The sequence below is a fragment of the Falco cherrug genome, chromosome 20, assembly GCF_023634085.1.
Source record: "Falco cherrug isolate bFalChe1 chromosome 20, bFalChe1.pri, whole genome shotgun sequence".
In the NCBI taxonomy this organism is placed as follows: domain Eukaryota; kingdom Metazoa; phylum Chordata; class Aves; order Falconiformes; family Falconidae; genus Falco; species Falco cherrug.
Genome location: NC_073716.1, coordinates 1,435,295 through 1,450,309, shown reverse-complemented (window position 1 = coordinate 1,450,309; position 15,015 = coordinate 1,435,295). Strand labels below are relative to the sequence as shown.

The 15,015-nt window shown below is 41.9% G+C and overlaps 1 long non-coding RNA gene across 1 annotated transcript in view; it reads left to right on the top strand.

Annotated features, from left to right (window-relative positions):
* LOC129734363 (uncharacterized) overlaps positions 1-15,015 on the top strand; it is a 40,097-nt gene that overhangs the window by 21,712 nt on the left and 3,370 nt on the right. The window contains exons 3-4 of the long non-coding RNA XR_008729988.1: positions 3,058-3,283; positions 6,208-6,353. This is a non-coding gene — a long non-coding RNA (uncharacterized LOC129734363). The remainder of the gene's footprint in view (positions 1-3,057; positions 3,284-6,207; positions 6,354-15,015) is intronic.

Sequence of the window (15,015 nt, the reverse complement as noted above, 5' to 3'; positions counted from 1 at the left end):
ACCTTTCATATGGAGTAACCCATTCCTTCTCATTTCATGTGTGAGCCATGAGTGCATAGGAGCTCGAAAACCATGTCAGCCTATGGGTTAGGTTATTAAGCATTGATGTTCCAAGAAGGCAGTTAACGACCTGTTGTGGTGGCAACTCTTTCTGTCCTCTGAAGAAGGAAAATGAGCAGTGAGGACTTGATACATTTGGTGCTGCAGAGAAATTGTGACTTCTTGTCTCTAGTAATCTTCCTGTAGTATATTCCAGAAGACAGGATAGGCAAGCATGCAGAGGATATCCTGCGGTTTGGATTGCAGAGTGTTATTTGTCAAAGAAGTCAAAGGTAGTCTGCGAAGTACCAGATTTGATGTTGTGCCTGTCTTTTCTGGTTTGCTGACTCTGGTTCTGGTCAGTGCTTTTAACCAGAGTAAAAAAAAAAAAAAAAAGGGAACAGCAAACCAAACTTAAGGCATCTGTTTAATTTTTCAAGGGCAAGCCCCTAACCTTGGCTGTGGAATTTGTATATCCCAAAGCCTGATGTTAATTTGTGCACATACTTCTTGAATCAGATGCAAATATTATTTTTGATTGCACAGTTTTTATTGGGTTTGGGGTTTTTTAACAGCATGTAAGAATTAATTTGGATACAGCAAGACAGGTTACTAGATGATTTAGTTTGGCATCACTCCACTGTCCTGAAATGGGCAGTGCTGACTTGTTACACCAACTGTAGATGTGGCCCTTCATATCTTGTATCAATTTTCCCTTAAATAACAATCACACCTGCCCACAGTGATATTTAACATTACTCAATCCTTGTAAAAATGACAAACTTAACATCAACCCTAAATTGACTGTGATTAGTCACATGTCAACATTAACAAATGATGACACTTAAAAATGCCCTCTGTGCTTTTATTTCAAGTTTTCTGTTGTGTTGTGCTGTGCATTTACTATTCCCCCAGGAATGCTCATTGTCAGGGGAAGTAATTTCACATCCCACCTATTTAGCAAAAAGATTGTGAAAGCTGATCTTTGTTGTTTTGAGAGCATAGGTTTTTATTACCTTCAAAATAACAGACCATCCTTATTGTAATCAGGTGCGTGTGTCCCAGGCTTCGCTGAAGCAGCCCAGGTTCTGAATCTTCATACTTTGTACAATTTCAATCCAGTCTGTTGTCAGCTGTAACTGGTGCTTTTAATCTTTTGTAGTAAATGTCAGGTGAGGAACTGACAGCTCTGAAGGTAACAATTTCCCATTTATCCGCAGTCTGTGTAATACGTGAGTGGATACTTACTGCCTGTGAATGACCACTGCTGTCAATCCAGTTTAAAGTCTGTTCTTTTCTATACTTCTGGAGGGATTCTGCCTGTATAATTTATCTGTAGATTGTAAAGGAGTGGCAGTGAATTAAAGTCTACATTCAATTTATTAGTTCTGTTTTAAGTATTTGATCACAGTGAGGCTAAGGACTCAATACCAACATGATAAGGTATCAATACGCATTACAAATGACTGTAGTATTTGAAATGGATCAGATGAAAAAAAAATCCTTATATTTGTCAGAAAATTCTAGCTACATATATGCTGCATTTCAAGCTAAATATCATGCATTGTTTACAATCTAGGAAAGGAATATAAGCCCCAAGACAGGAAAGAGAAGAGGAAGATTAAGATCATCTCCTAGGTAATCATTGGCACCAGGCGGGGTGAGGCATGGGCAGAAGGTGTGGAGCAGAGCTGAGGCGCGGAGAGGCCCCGCGCGTGCACATCTGCCTGCTGGGCTCTCTCCCTCCCCGCCTGGTGTGGCGTGGCAGGCGCTATAGGGTGAGGTGCAACGTAACTAAGCTGTTGTAGCACTGAAGATAGAACTTTGGGTTGCTTTTGTCATGTTTTCAATTCTTGAGCTGCCTTTCGCTCTCGTTCGCAGAATGAAGCTTTTAATACTTGACCCCTTTGTTGCACTCCTTCCCGCACATGCATGGAGAAACAAAGCTGGAATAAGGGCATGAAAAGGTGTCCTGCATAAGGCAGGTCTATCCTTTATTTACTGCAGCGCTTTCACTCTGTTTATACCATGAGCTTAATGCTGCTTCAGGTGGAATAAGGCCTTATATTTGTACGTACACATCCGCAACGCTGCGCTCGTTGTCATTCCTCTGCCTGTATTCCCATTAAATAGTAAGAACCAGATTAGGAAGAATATGCCAAATACCAGGTAAAATCAGGACTCTGTATGAGTTTATTTTGAAATATTTGTTCACGAGTGTCATGGACAGATTTGCCAGGTGGCTATCACTGTTGGAAACCTTTCCCTAATTTATTACGTAAATGATGCCATTAGGTTAAATGGAGCCACTTGTAAGTTAGCATGCTACCCGATCTGAGTTACGCTGGAAGTATCCATCCTGGTAAGACATATACATTTGACTAAATTATGTTTACATTAACGGCTCTTTATGTGATGGTCATCCCCCAGAGTGTTGTTTGAATGTATTCCAGGTATGTGGGAATCTCTTCATGGCAAAATGTTGCTTTAATGGATTTTGAGAAACACAACATCAAAAGCCAAAACACAGAGGGAGTAAGTGACTGGAAATGAGAATGCTTCATCTCAGGAGGGGAGGGGAAAAAAACCAAAGGAACCAGGACAAATATTTCTCTATTGTTTTGTTAAAGGATTCCTTTTCTTCCTAGACATGAAGAAATCGGTGTAAGGCAAACATGCTAGCAGCTACTATCTGTGTTAGCTCCTTTTTGTGCTCAGTATGTCAAGGGAAGGAAAAAAAGATTGATGACTCATTGTTTTCCAGGATGCTGCTTCCTCTGCAGATATTTACAGGTGTTTTTTTAGGAAAACTTACAGTTTACATACTGCCCACTGAATTTCCATTTTTACTGCAGGGTCATAATATTACCGCATAATTCATCACGTAATCACATAGCTTCTGCATTTAATGCTTGATTAAAGAAAAAAAAATGCATTATCTACTCATATATTATGTCTTTTACCACAGATCTTTAAGATAATGTAGTGATACAGTCTGTCTCTCTGTATGTTGGTAAGGCTGGGGTTCTTCAGCCCCACTGCTCAGTTGAGACTGGAAGGTGTCGACGTCCCCTCGTGTAAGCAGCCTTCTCTTTTCCATCCTAAAAACAAGGCTGTTGGTCTTGAAGAGCTCTAGAGTCTTCTTTGGAGCAGGAACCTGACATTTTGTACCGAAATAGCCTAAAACCAGCCTCAGGGTCATACCGTCACTTTAAAAATCAACACATCAAACATTTAACACCTGGTAAGTACTGCAAGTGTTACTTTAAAAACTGAAAGATATTTTCATTTGGAAAATGTTCCAGAGCTTGACAGTGTTTCCCACATATTTGTACTGTCTTCCAGTTGGAAAGGTTTGGAGAATAGTAGTGAAGTGTGTGAGTATGTCAGGAGGGAAAGTTCACTCTACAAAAGCCTGAAAACATGTTTGGAAGCAATCTTTTTCCAAGTACAGTTGAAATTAAATGAAATTTTCTTATAAAAATATTTTGATCAAAATTTTCTGACCTCTTCCCCCTACTGATGATGAAGAATGAAGGAGAGAAAGAGAATTTGCTTTTCCTATTGCCTCTAAGCAACAAACCAAAGGCTATAGAAAATGACATTAAAACAATGAAAATGCTGTTAGAATTGCAAAGCCAAGGATTTAAGCAACAGGGGATGAGGGAACTGAGGCTCCCGTTTGATTTGATTTATCGCTTGTGCCTGAGCTGTCTTTGCCCTAGGCCTCGTTTTCTTTTGCATCACCTGTTGGGTTGTTATAGGCAAAGTGTGCATAAAACACATAAACACTGTTTCTTTAGAAATACGGCAAGTTGACTGCACAAGAATAAGTAACTGCGTAAAGCAGAGGGAACAATGCACTGGCCTCGTGTCTTCCAGCTGTTATCCTTTCATTATACTTTCAACTTGTTTGCCTGCAGTTGCGTGTTTACACTGTGCTGTCAAAAGCCCCAGCAGTGGAGCTGCGATATTTTCAACGGAGCTGTTGCAGACATAGCTAAATTACCGGTGTAAAGAACCTTTGGCTTTTTTACAGTACTGAATACACTTAGCAAAAATAGCATCTGGAAGGCCAGATGGAAGCAAGGAAAAAGGGGAGGACCTTTACTGCATATGGATAAAATTGTTAGCTGGAAAGCAAAAATCTCTTTAGCTTGGCAGCTCCTACCCTCAACGACTGTCCCGACAGCTGAGCAACACTCATCTGCTTAGCTCTCTGTTCCAGAAACCGTGATTTTTCAGTCCTGTTGTTGTTGCTGATGAGGTTAATGCAGGGCTCGTGGTAATGGCAAGTGAGGTCTTGAAGATTTGGTGGAGTTGGCAGTGTTGGTTAATGCTTGGACTTGATGATCTTAAAGCTCTTTTCCAGCCTAAATGATTCTGTGATTCCCCAGAAGGTTTAGCATTTGTTTTCTATGTAGAGAGGAAAAACAAAAGGGAATGCTGCTAAAATTCTCCTCTGTATTATAAACAAATGCAGAGAGCTGTGGGAGCTCTGGCTGGCTTTGGTGGCCGGTTGTAGCGTCAGAAACGTGTTCATTTGTCCCGCTCTCACCTATCGGTGTCACTTCAGCGAATGAAACAAACTGTAGGAAATGTCAACGGCATCTGAATAAATAAGCTGTGTTGAAATAGTGTTGGCTGAATAAAAGACTAGCTTAATGGGACCCACTGGAGAACAGTTTGTCAATACCAGTAATACTCCAGTGAGTAAATAAGGAGAGTTTGGAACTACAGTATCAGCGCTTGTCAGATTATGGTTTTTTCCTGTATTGAAAGGAAGTATAAAGGAGGCAGTGTCGATGCAGGACGATCCCAGCACGGCTCGCGTGGCAGGGAGGCACGTGCTGAGGAGCGGGTTGCATGGGGGTGCCTTTATCGCGTGGCGAAGGTGGAGCCTGCGTTGGGAAGACCTGGTGCCTCGCCTTAGCCTATGGAATCTGTCCCTCCTCCAGAAAAATAATTACCACTGGCTATTTAGGGCCAGTTGCAAACGTGTGTTTGAGAACTTACTTTGGAGAAATGTCCCTAATTTTTGAAGTTTGCCTGTAGGGAAAGAAATTAGCATTTATTTTATTTAGCCATTATTAAGCCTATTTATAGGCTGGCCATTCAAATACCCCTACCTGGTATACAGTAGATGCTCTGAAAGCTAATTAACTAAGTAACTAGAGCAAATCCACTATTAGGTGTGCAGAGAAGGTAATGCTGTCAGAAACCAGCAACAGGGGCAAACAATTAAGCAGATGGACAGTTCTGCAAATGACTCTGGAATTTACAGTGGGAAATGTCTTTTGAAGGCAAGGGAGTTTTGCTGTTTATTTGAATGGAGCCAGAATTGCACCTTGAGCTTTTAAGGCCAAGAGGGGACTGTGGACGTGTCTAGTGTGACCTCTTGAAAAACCTGTGTACTACAGGGTAGAATGGCTTCCCTGGGATGAAAAACCCCTGGAGAAAAGAGTTCATAGGATGGAAAAGCAGGAGGACTGGGCTAAGGAGGTCTCTGATTAGGGCCGTCCAACCCTTTTTCTTGTGTGTTTTTTCTTGTTCCTGTATGAAAGTGAGGAAAAGGTTATGCTGTGCCCTCAGTCTAATACAGCTGAAGCTACAAAAGATCTGAGAAAGGTTAATTTGAACATAATAATTCTTTTCTGTACTGTGACACAAATAGTTTTTAAAGCTTAAGCACTTATTTTTAGGATTGACAATACACAGTGCTCTTTATTGGCCCACAAAAAAGGTAAAAATAGATGGATGGGGATTGTGCAGCTGTATGTGACTAATTCCTGGCAAAACCTGTTACATATTCCTCAAATGCTAAATCTTAAAGACATTTCACTCTCTCTATCATTTCCAGTTACATGTTTTGCTGTTCTTAATCTTTTTTTTTTTAATATGACATCATTCTCAAATATTTCAGTTTGTAAATGGTTTTCCTGCTGCTGGGATTTTCTTTTTTTTCTTCTTCTTTCTCTTAAAGCTTCTTGAGTGTCATAAATATTATTTCCATAGTTGAGCATCAAATGGATTACTAGGAAAAAAAAAAATATAACTCCGCCATTTGCTGCTGTTGTGTTATGTCCTTACTGGAGGACTGCGCAAAACATGTTTGAAGAATATTTTCCTCTCTAGCTTGCTCAGATGTTTTTCTGTTCACACACACAGGTTTCATAGCTGAAACTTGCAGCATGTTTTGAAGGCAGCCAAGAAGGACCTTTAACGGCTCTCCTGGAAGTCGTTCAAAAACCACTCCCATTGACTGCATCTGACATTGTACAAGGCCCCAAAAGCAATTTCCAGGGAGGTATAAGGTAAGGGATGATAATTTCAATGCCGAAGGCCTCTATTAAGAATGCTTTTGAAAGGTGACATCAAAACTTCTAAGTGTGTCTTTTTGCCATACAAAAAAACGTGTCTAAATTTTAAACTATCTGGGTGCGTTGTTTTCTGTGTTAGTCTGGGTCCAGCACGTATTGTACCCTGCTCTGTGGCTTTCCAGAAATTCTGGTACCCAGCCATTCATTTAGCTAGTCCCTTTTCCAAGGTGTAAGAATTATCTGCCTTATGCTCAAAAGAGTAATAATTGAAAAAATATTTCAAACTCCAGCTGAAACTGGCCCCATGTGCCTCTCAGTGAGCGTCCTCTCTCCCATAAATCCAGCCTGGGTTCCTTGTGCCTCCTGCCAGGGCCCCGCTGTCCTCCAACAAAGAAACATCGTCCGGCTGCCTCAACAAATGACTCTGTCCCATCAGAGTTACTCAGGCTCTGAGGTGGTTTTTTGCGTTTGCTTACTTTTCCTATTCTAATAAATCCAGCCTTGAGCAAATCATCTTGCCAAGCTACAAGAAGTCTCTATTTATTACCTGTATGTAAGGAACAAAGCACAAAGCGGAGATAATGCTCCACCAGGACACACTGAAATCCCAGCTTATTCTCTATAAGAATATTCTAGTTCCTGCTCAAATCTGAATTCTTAAGCACTATTTCAGGCTTCTTCCTTTCAGGACTGCCTTAGCTTCAAGCTCTTGAATGCTTTGATTTGGGCAATTGTTTGGGGTTTTTTTTGTTGTTGTTGTTTTGGTGGGTTTTTTTCTTCTCAAGTTAGTTGTTCTTACCCTTATTTTAATCTTCTGCACCCACACTTTTTCAGGACATAACGCCTGAAGCTATTGTTCCAAAAGCTGGACTCTACAAGGTTACTTTTGCCTCCCAGGTCACACTCTTTTGCAGGTTTATTAACAACACAATCTCAGGAGCACTTAAAGAGTCAATCATTAACTCAATATTAGCATGTAAGCCACCTCTGCTAGAAATTACTGTCTAAGGGTAGATAGCCTAAGATAGGTGGTAGACACACTTCAAGCACTGTCCGTAGAAGAGCACTAGTGTTACTGGGGGTTATACTCTCAGATCTCTAGCTGTAAGGACTCATCATGACCAATTTGGGGTGACCTTTGTCAGCCACAGTCCAGCACACCTGCTGCTCCAGAGTAACAGGAGCCCTCAGCAGTCCCCTGACATGGGTAGTTTATAGATGTCCTGGTTGACTTTGCCTTGGTCTTGCCTTTTCCCTTCTTCCAGACTCCACCTTTGAGATGACCACATTATCATAGTGTTCTCTGAGGGCCATCGACGTTCCCTGTGCATCCTAATCACGGGATTGTAGTGATTGTAGTAACAAATGGGGCGGATCACCTCTCCTTCATATCAGTGGCCTGGCTGCTGTTTTTCATTCAGCAATAGTGTGTGAATGATCTCCCTCTCTTATAAAAGTGAACATATTTGGGGTGTGGGGAAAGTGAATCCACAGGAATAACAGACTGGGTTTTTTTTTTTTTACTGTCTTTCTCCTGATCCTGACTGGAACAAACTAGTCAGGGGTGTTTCTTGTCTGTTTGAGCTCTATATGAAGAAATGACATTTAGTCTCTCTTTGCACATTGCCTAGTCAAGCCAAGTGTCTTTATTCTGGCAAAGAAAAGGTACTGTCTTTGCATTTTGCATACAAGGAGGTTTCTCGGTGGAAGAGGAATTGTTCCCTTGGATTATTTTCATCTCTATGTGCTTAAAACTTGCTTTCATCCTGTCTCATGGCCTGCCCAACTTTGTTGCCTCAAGTCCTATTTGAAAGCTACCTCCTAAATTTGAGAGACCGGAATGCTGTTGGACAAGCATTTTGGCACTTCTGGGAGAAGTGTCCTATGTTGCACGGGCTTTAAAATCAAAGCAAACTCTTGATAATACTTTGTGCCTGCAGTCTGTCTCTATAAACCTGTAGAGTGTGTGTGTGCTAGCTCTACCTTATAGATCTCTGTATCCTCCTAGTCTTTTGCCTACGTTCTTGGTGCTTGTTCTTATCCCTGGGGGAAAAAAAAAATCTACCTACTGTGTTGACATTAGCTGAAAAGTTAAATACTGAGCCCTTATGAAAACGTTGGCTTCTCCTCTGCATCCACTGTGTTGCTGCCAGTTGGGCTGTACTGCCTCTTGTAGCTAATTCTTTCTTTGTTGAAAGTCTGTCTTAAAAGATTTAAGTGTGTCTCCTCAAATTTGCTCCAAAAATCTTTCTTTAATAGGAAGAATTATTCAACAGTACAAATTTCTAGGAGAAAGAAATGAATTCAAGCAAGAAGTTGACTGATGCTTCCTGTGAGGGGCTGTTGTTGTTGAGTGTGATATTTGCATCAGAAGAACTAGAAAAAATATTTTGACCTTTCTACTGTGGTGACCGATTACAGAAACATTCTTAATTCCAAATTGCAGTGGATACAAACAGCAACTCTGCTCACAGAGCCTCCTTGAGGGAAGCAGTTTGCAGTATGCCCTTTCATGGGAGAGGAGAAAACCTGGCTGGCATGAATTCACACCTTCTAGACATAGCACCAGTCTCTTCCCTTTAGCTTATGATGGTATCTTTAGGCAAAGCCACTTATGCCACAGTGCATTAAAGGCATTGTATAAGGATATTGCATTACCATGTTGTCATGAGTTTAGAGTGTTTATTGCAGCGGAGAGATTTATTAGGAAGATCCTAAGGAAAAACCCAGCTTCAGCTGCATCGGGTCCAGCTGATATGATAGCAGGTGTCCCCACAGCTATGGCTGCGGTGAGAGCTGTTGAATGGTGGTGTCATTGTTTATGGTGTTTTAGGGGCTTTTTTTGCCACCTTTTTTTTTTTTTTTACCATCTTTTTTTTCTTCCCCCCTTTCTGTTTTCCCTTCCTACTACCAGCCTGGCGCTGCCAGAGTGCTTACTTTCAAATGCCTTCAGAACATCCAGTGTAGCAACACTTGTCGTATATGGTTTTTGGGTTTTGTTTTTTACATGCTTGAAAATGGCACGCAGATTACTGGTGAATCACTAATTTATAATATGAATAAAGTAGTAACTTCAGTTCCTCACAACACACAAGCATTTGTTAATGCTTAAGATTCCTGGAGACGTAATTTCATTAGACGGAGTCTCCTCATGCTCTATACCCATTCTGATTAGAACAGCAACGTTTTAACTCTTTATAAAGGCTTCAGAAATGTTCCAGGGGTGATGCTGGTCCCCTGAGAAATGCCATGTACGCAGACTGCTGCGCGGACTCGTCTGTAGGGGCTGGTGCCTGTCACAGCGTTGCCAATAGTCAGGGCCGCCGCCGCTCCCTTTTCCCAGGTGCTGCCGGTAGCACTGGGGGAGCAGGTCAGGGTGCCCTGGCTCCCCGACTGGGTCACTGCGTGTTCTCTGCCGGTCACTTTTCCACTGGCTTCTTTCTGTGCGTGGAGGTGGATGTTTTATCACATAACACTGTCTATGCAGATACGCAGAGCTTGTCTGTGTAAAAGAAAAGCACTTGCTTAGTTTATCTTGTGCCGTGCCTGGGCGACCGTGGCCACGTGGCCAACTGTAAATGGGCGCAGGTTGAAAACCCTGGACTGAGTCGCGTTGCCAGAGTTACTGACCACTGGCCCTTCGCCGCTGTGCGAGTCAGGCTGTAACCTCCGACAGTTCCCGCTGCCTCACTGCTTAGAGTTACCTGATTACTTGTTTAAAAGACTTTGTGGAAGAAGAGTCGGGAGCGCCATGTATCATTGCACATATGCCTACATTTTTCCATGTAAGGCTGCTGTGGAGGTTAGAGTTCTGGTAGCAGCACCAAGTGCCCAAAGCTGACCAAATGTTTTCTGTATTTTTCTTGCTGTGCTTTGCTTGAGTAATCAGGACAATTCTCTGTTAGGCATAAAATGAAAGTAAATGATTAGAATAAAGATGTGCTGAGCTACTTGACAAGGCTTGAGTACAGGGTACAGAATCTGTGGGTGTTTGGCACAGCCCCAGCACTGCAGATATTTTAGCTCTTGCTTATTTTTGATTCTGTTCAAATATGACTTACCTTAAAAAAATTAACTGTAAAGTATCTGGTGTTACACAACAGATACTCATAACGAAAACAATGGCAGGACAAAGCCATAGGCATGAGTTGTAGGGCTCAAGTGGTGTCCTGAATTATCTGGCCTTCAGCTCATTCAGGAGCACTCGGGCAATAACTGGCTGCATATGGAGCAGTTTGTTCTATCAAATCGCCCTTTTCCAGAGCACAAACCCCCAGAGAGGCCGGAGGCACACAGCCGCGCTGTCATTGGTTCTGTCCGCTTACAATCCCATGTGGATTTCAAAAGCAACTAGGATGGGATGCTGAGGAAAGCAATAGTATTCCCGGAGGGATTTACACATGGAAAGCCTTCCTAGGGACAAAGCAGTAGAGCACCTCTAGTGCATCTCTTCCAGTTCAGCACCCAGCCCCCAAATTCCCTTTTCTCAGGATCCATGTAAGGTGACACGGTCATTTAGAAACTGCATTCCATATTTTTTTTTTTGCACTCTAAGGGATACATTTGCTTAGGTGAAGATTTCACTCACTCTACTTCTGGCTAAAATGGTAGCAAAAGGAACTGGAAGCTGTGGCAGGGAGCCCTTCCCATCCTGCCCATCCCAGGATGCATTTTAATGCAGATAATTTGGAGATATTCCTGGGATCCTCTGCCGGGAGCATGCACACAGCAGGTCCGGTGGTAGCGGAGGCAGTCTGTAGCTCTCCAGGGTTGCCTAGTTAAGTTGTAAGTGAAACTTTATTTCTCAGTTGCAGGTCTAGGCTGCAGGCATCACATCTGGACCAAGAGGAAGGAATGACTCTCTCATGTGTGGGCTGCTGTTAAGTATCAGTGCGAAAAAAGAAGAGAAAGAGGCAAGGGTTGGGATAATAACTGCTGGCAGACAGCTGGGATCAGCTGAAGTAAGGAGACCGTTACAAAGGAATTGCAGCATCAAAGCATCATTTTTCACTTTGTAAATTCAGCTCAAGTATGTCTATAGTGTCATTTGTCCTGAAGATTTGGATTCCTGTGCCGCATCACAGAGCGCTAACGTCTCTAGCAGAGGGATCTATCACTGAGCGGCAGGCATCTCAAGGGTGTAAAACAACAACAGCTTGATGGCACACAACAGCAGCTCACGAAAGCGTAAGAAAGAAGTTTCAGTAAAATAACAGAGCAGTTGGGAAGGACTGTGGGAAGGGTGTACAAACAGAACACGGCATAACAGGCCAAGCGAGCTGCATCTTGGTCACGTTCTTGCTTTTAAGATACACGATTCTGAAAAAAATGCCGTTAAGCTTTGTCAGTACTGCGCTGGGGTGAGCACACAAGCTTCGCAGATCTCTCTAGCTATCACCTGGTGACAGGAAGCTGTCAGATGAGAAATGCAGTAATGGTTACAGTAGACACTGAAGAGGAACAGTGAAAATGATGAGCATTTTCATAAAAGGAAAGACCCACGCCCCCTTTCATAATAAGAAAATCTTTTGAGTGTAGCCCACACATGTTTTGGAGGCAGCTGCTTTGCTGATTATTGCAAGCCAAAATGTTATATCAGTACACACCTACTTAACAATACCGGTGGTGTTAATTAAGAGAAGGTTACATTTTGGTTCATATGCCTTTTGAAAAGTGGAATAAACAACAATCTTTATTCCCTTGGGAGAAAAAAAAAAAGTGCAGCTTCTGCCAGTGGGTTTGTAATGTGAGAGTGCTTTACATGGTGTATTTTCACAGCTGTCTTATCAGCTTCCTAAAATGAATCAGGGTGGAGCAAACCGTTCAGGAATGTTATGAAAAAAGGATTTGGAGCTTTGCTGTGGTTCATGATAATGATGCCCTCTTGGGATAGTGTACTGGAGTTGGAAGATCCTACTGGAGATAGGAATAATGCTTTTAAAATATTCTCACACAAAATTCGGCAGCTATTGTGTCTGAACTCTGGATGGAGACATCCTCTTCACTCTTGTTGGGTTTTTTTTTGTTTGTTTTTGGGTTTTTTTTAATGGTGGTTTGACTTGGAGCGATTTTCAGAGGCGAGGGGCATTTCCATATCTCCTGCTGTGAGATTTGCTGTGGCAAAATGTGGCAGGTTCAGTGTACCTTGTTTCAGTGGGAGCTGAGGATCTCCAGGCTTTGTGGACCTGAGCGCTTGCTAGATCTTAGTTGAGATCATCAGCTCCATCTAAACCAGCTGCTAAAGGTTGGCTCTTTCCCCCACGGAAGGCTGTGGGAGAACCCTGACTGATTTCAGTGGGCTCAGTATCGTAAACCAAAATACAGAGAAGGAAGCATTTCAGTGCTGTTATGTCTGAGAAAAAGTTACGGTGCTGTTTCCCCTTCACCGGTGTTACTGTTCAGTTAACAAAATAACTGCTCAGACCAGTGCTCTCATACAGCTCTTTGGATTTTGGTGTAGGCAAGCAATAAAAAAAATCTATACTGATTTATTGTACAAGTTGCACAGGAGACATGCTCTGCTGGAAAAGAATCTGATGCTCTTTTAGCCCTGCTAGGGGTTAATGCAATACATGGGACTATTTTAGCAGTTTCACTAAGTATCATTTATTCTATCACCGCTAAGAGTTACAGTGTATTTGACAGAAAGAAATTGAGTGAACCAAAGCTTTTTCCTTTCATAAAAATGACTATGACTAAAACGGTGCTCTTTAAAATACAGCATATTAAGTCAACTTATCAAACTTCTGACAGTTTTAGTTTAACTAGCCTTACTTTTTTTGTTGGCTTGTAAAATGCTTATCACTGCTTTAGAACCGGTAATTTTTTAAGACTTCCCAAGGCTGATTGTGAAGGCGACCAACGTTATCTTCCTTACAGACACCTCAGGTGTCTGCTGCGCGTTGTTTCAGTGGCCTACCAGCGTGTGCACAAAAGAATGTGTCATTTACATCAACTTTATAGTGTCCCGAGTTAAATGTTTTAATGATAAGGTTCAGGATCATTTGGGATAAATTTTTAGAGTTGTTAATTTTCCATGTACCTGAAAAGCTGAAGACATGTTGATCTAGAAAACAGTAATTTGCGGCAGGCCTTGTGTCTTACTTCATCCTGCGTGCAAAATCCAACTGCTCCGATTCCCGAGTTGCACCTCATTTTCATAGGGCTGCTGTGAATTTCACAAGGAATCCTTTAAGTCATTACCCCAGTGCCCCAAACCAGGCCCAACTGTATGTTATTTATGACAGATGCTTACTGTTCCTAAGATGTCCATGGACGGTGGCCTCACAGTCTTTACATTTACTCACAGTCTATTTCAATGCTTAACCAATATTTACAATTAGAAAATTAGTCTTTGTTTCCAGTCAGAATCATCCTTTGCTGTATTTTAAGCCCTTGTCCACTGCAGTCATGGAGAACAAACGGTTCCTTGCATCTCCTTTTGACCTTGTACATACATGAAGGTTGTTGTCTTGTCTTCAGGCTAAAAATGCTATTTTGGTCATTCTCTCAAGGGATAGAAGATGGGCACGAGAGGCAGAAAATAACACAGATAAGCCAACTTTTTCTGGCACTTCAGTTTGGACAAGATTTATTAGTAGAAGTAATGTCTTCTGACTGGAGTAATTAGAACAATGAGGCAAGTTTCTGGGGTGCACAACCCCTTTAACAGCAAACTTTGAACTCTGCGCAAGGAACAAAAGTTTAAAAAACGGTGAACCAAAAAAAGTCCAACAGAAAAGCTTTTCTAATTCTTCCAGCTATAATAGTTGGTCTGCAGTGAGTCTTGTCCTGCCTGTGTCTTGGGACCATCACAGCAAAGTACAGTCCATACCGAGCATCCTTCCAGAATGCTGGAACATAAATTACAAAGGATAATGTGCTGGAATTTTAATTAATGGATGCAGACAAACTGGAAATGCAGTTTTCAGCTGCTGTTAGTGTATCTTTATATTTATTCAGGACCATAAACATCACACGTAATCCAAAATGGTTACAGTAGCCACTGTACATAGCTGTGCCAAAGCTGTGGAAATGGTGCGAAGCTTTTGCTACCCTTTTTTTTTCCTACCTACGGATGAGTGTTTGTCTGATTGCCATCTGCAGTTGTTAACGGTGAGCTGGTGAACTCCTAAAGACTGAGCCAAGTTGGTCCTGGCATAATTGAATGGGGAAATACCAAAAGCTGGTATTCTGGTTTGGTCTGGCATATATACAAATTCTGGTGTCTTCTGTCTACAAAAAGACCGTTAATTCTGTAACATTAACAAAACAGAAGGTACAATTATGAAGATTTTTCTTTGTGTACAACTGAGTGCTGTTTGGCCTCTGGTGGGCGTACTCCAGCGTGCCAGAGGTGCGCTGGTTCAGTTCAAGACATTATCTCGATCGCATGCAATCATGAAGGCTCCTGTAGCGCCTCTCAAGAGGAAAATGGTGCGATTGGTATTGTTGCTAAATCATGATCTGCATAAATACATCCTCTCTTTCAAAATTGCAATTATAGTTTGACATACAATGTTCTTTTAATAATGGGTGTTTTCTGTTAAACAGAGTATTCTGAACTGAGGCATTTGTTTGGTGGATTAAGGATGCTCATCTACCTGTTTTGAAAAAGAAACCACGAGAGAGCGTCAGGCAGCGTTTGAAAAGTTTT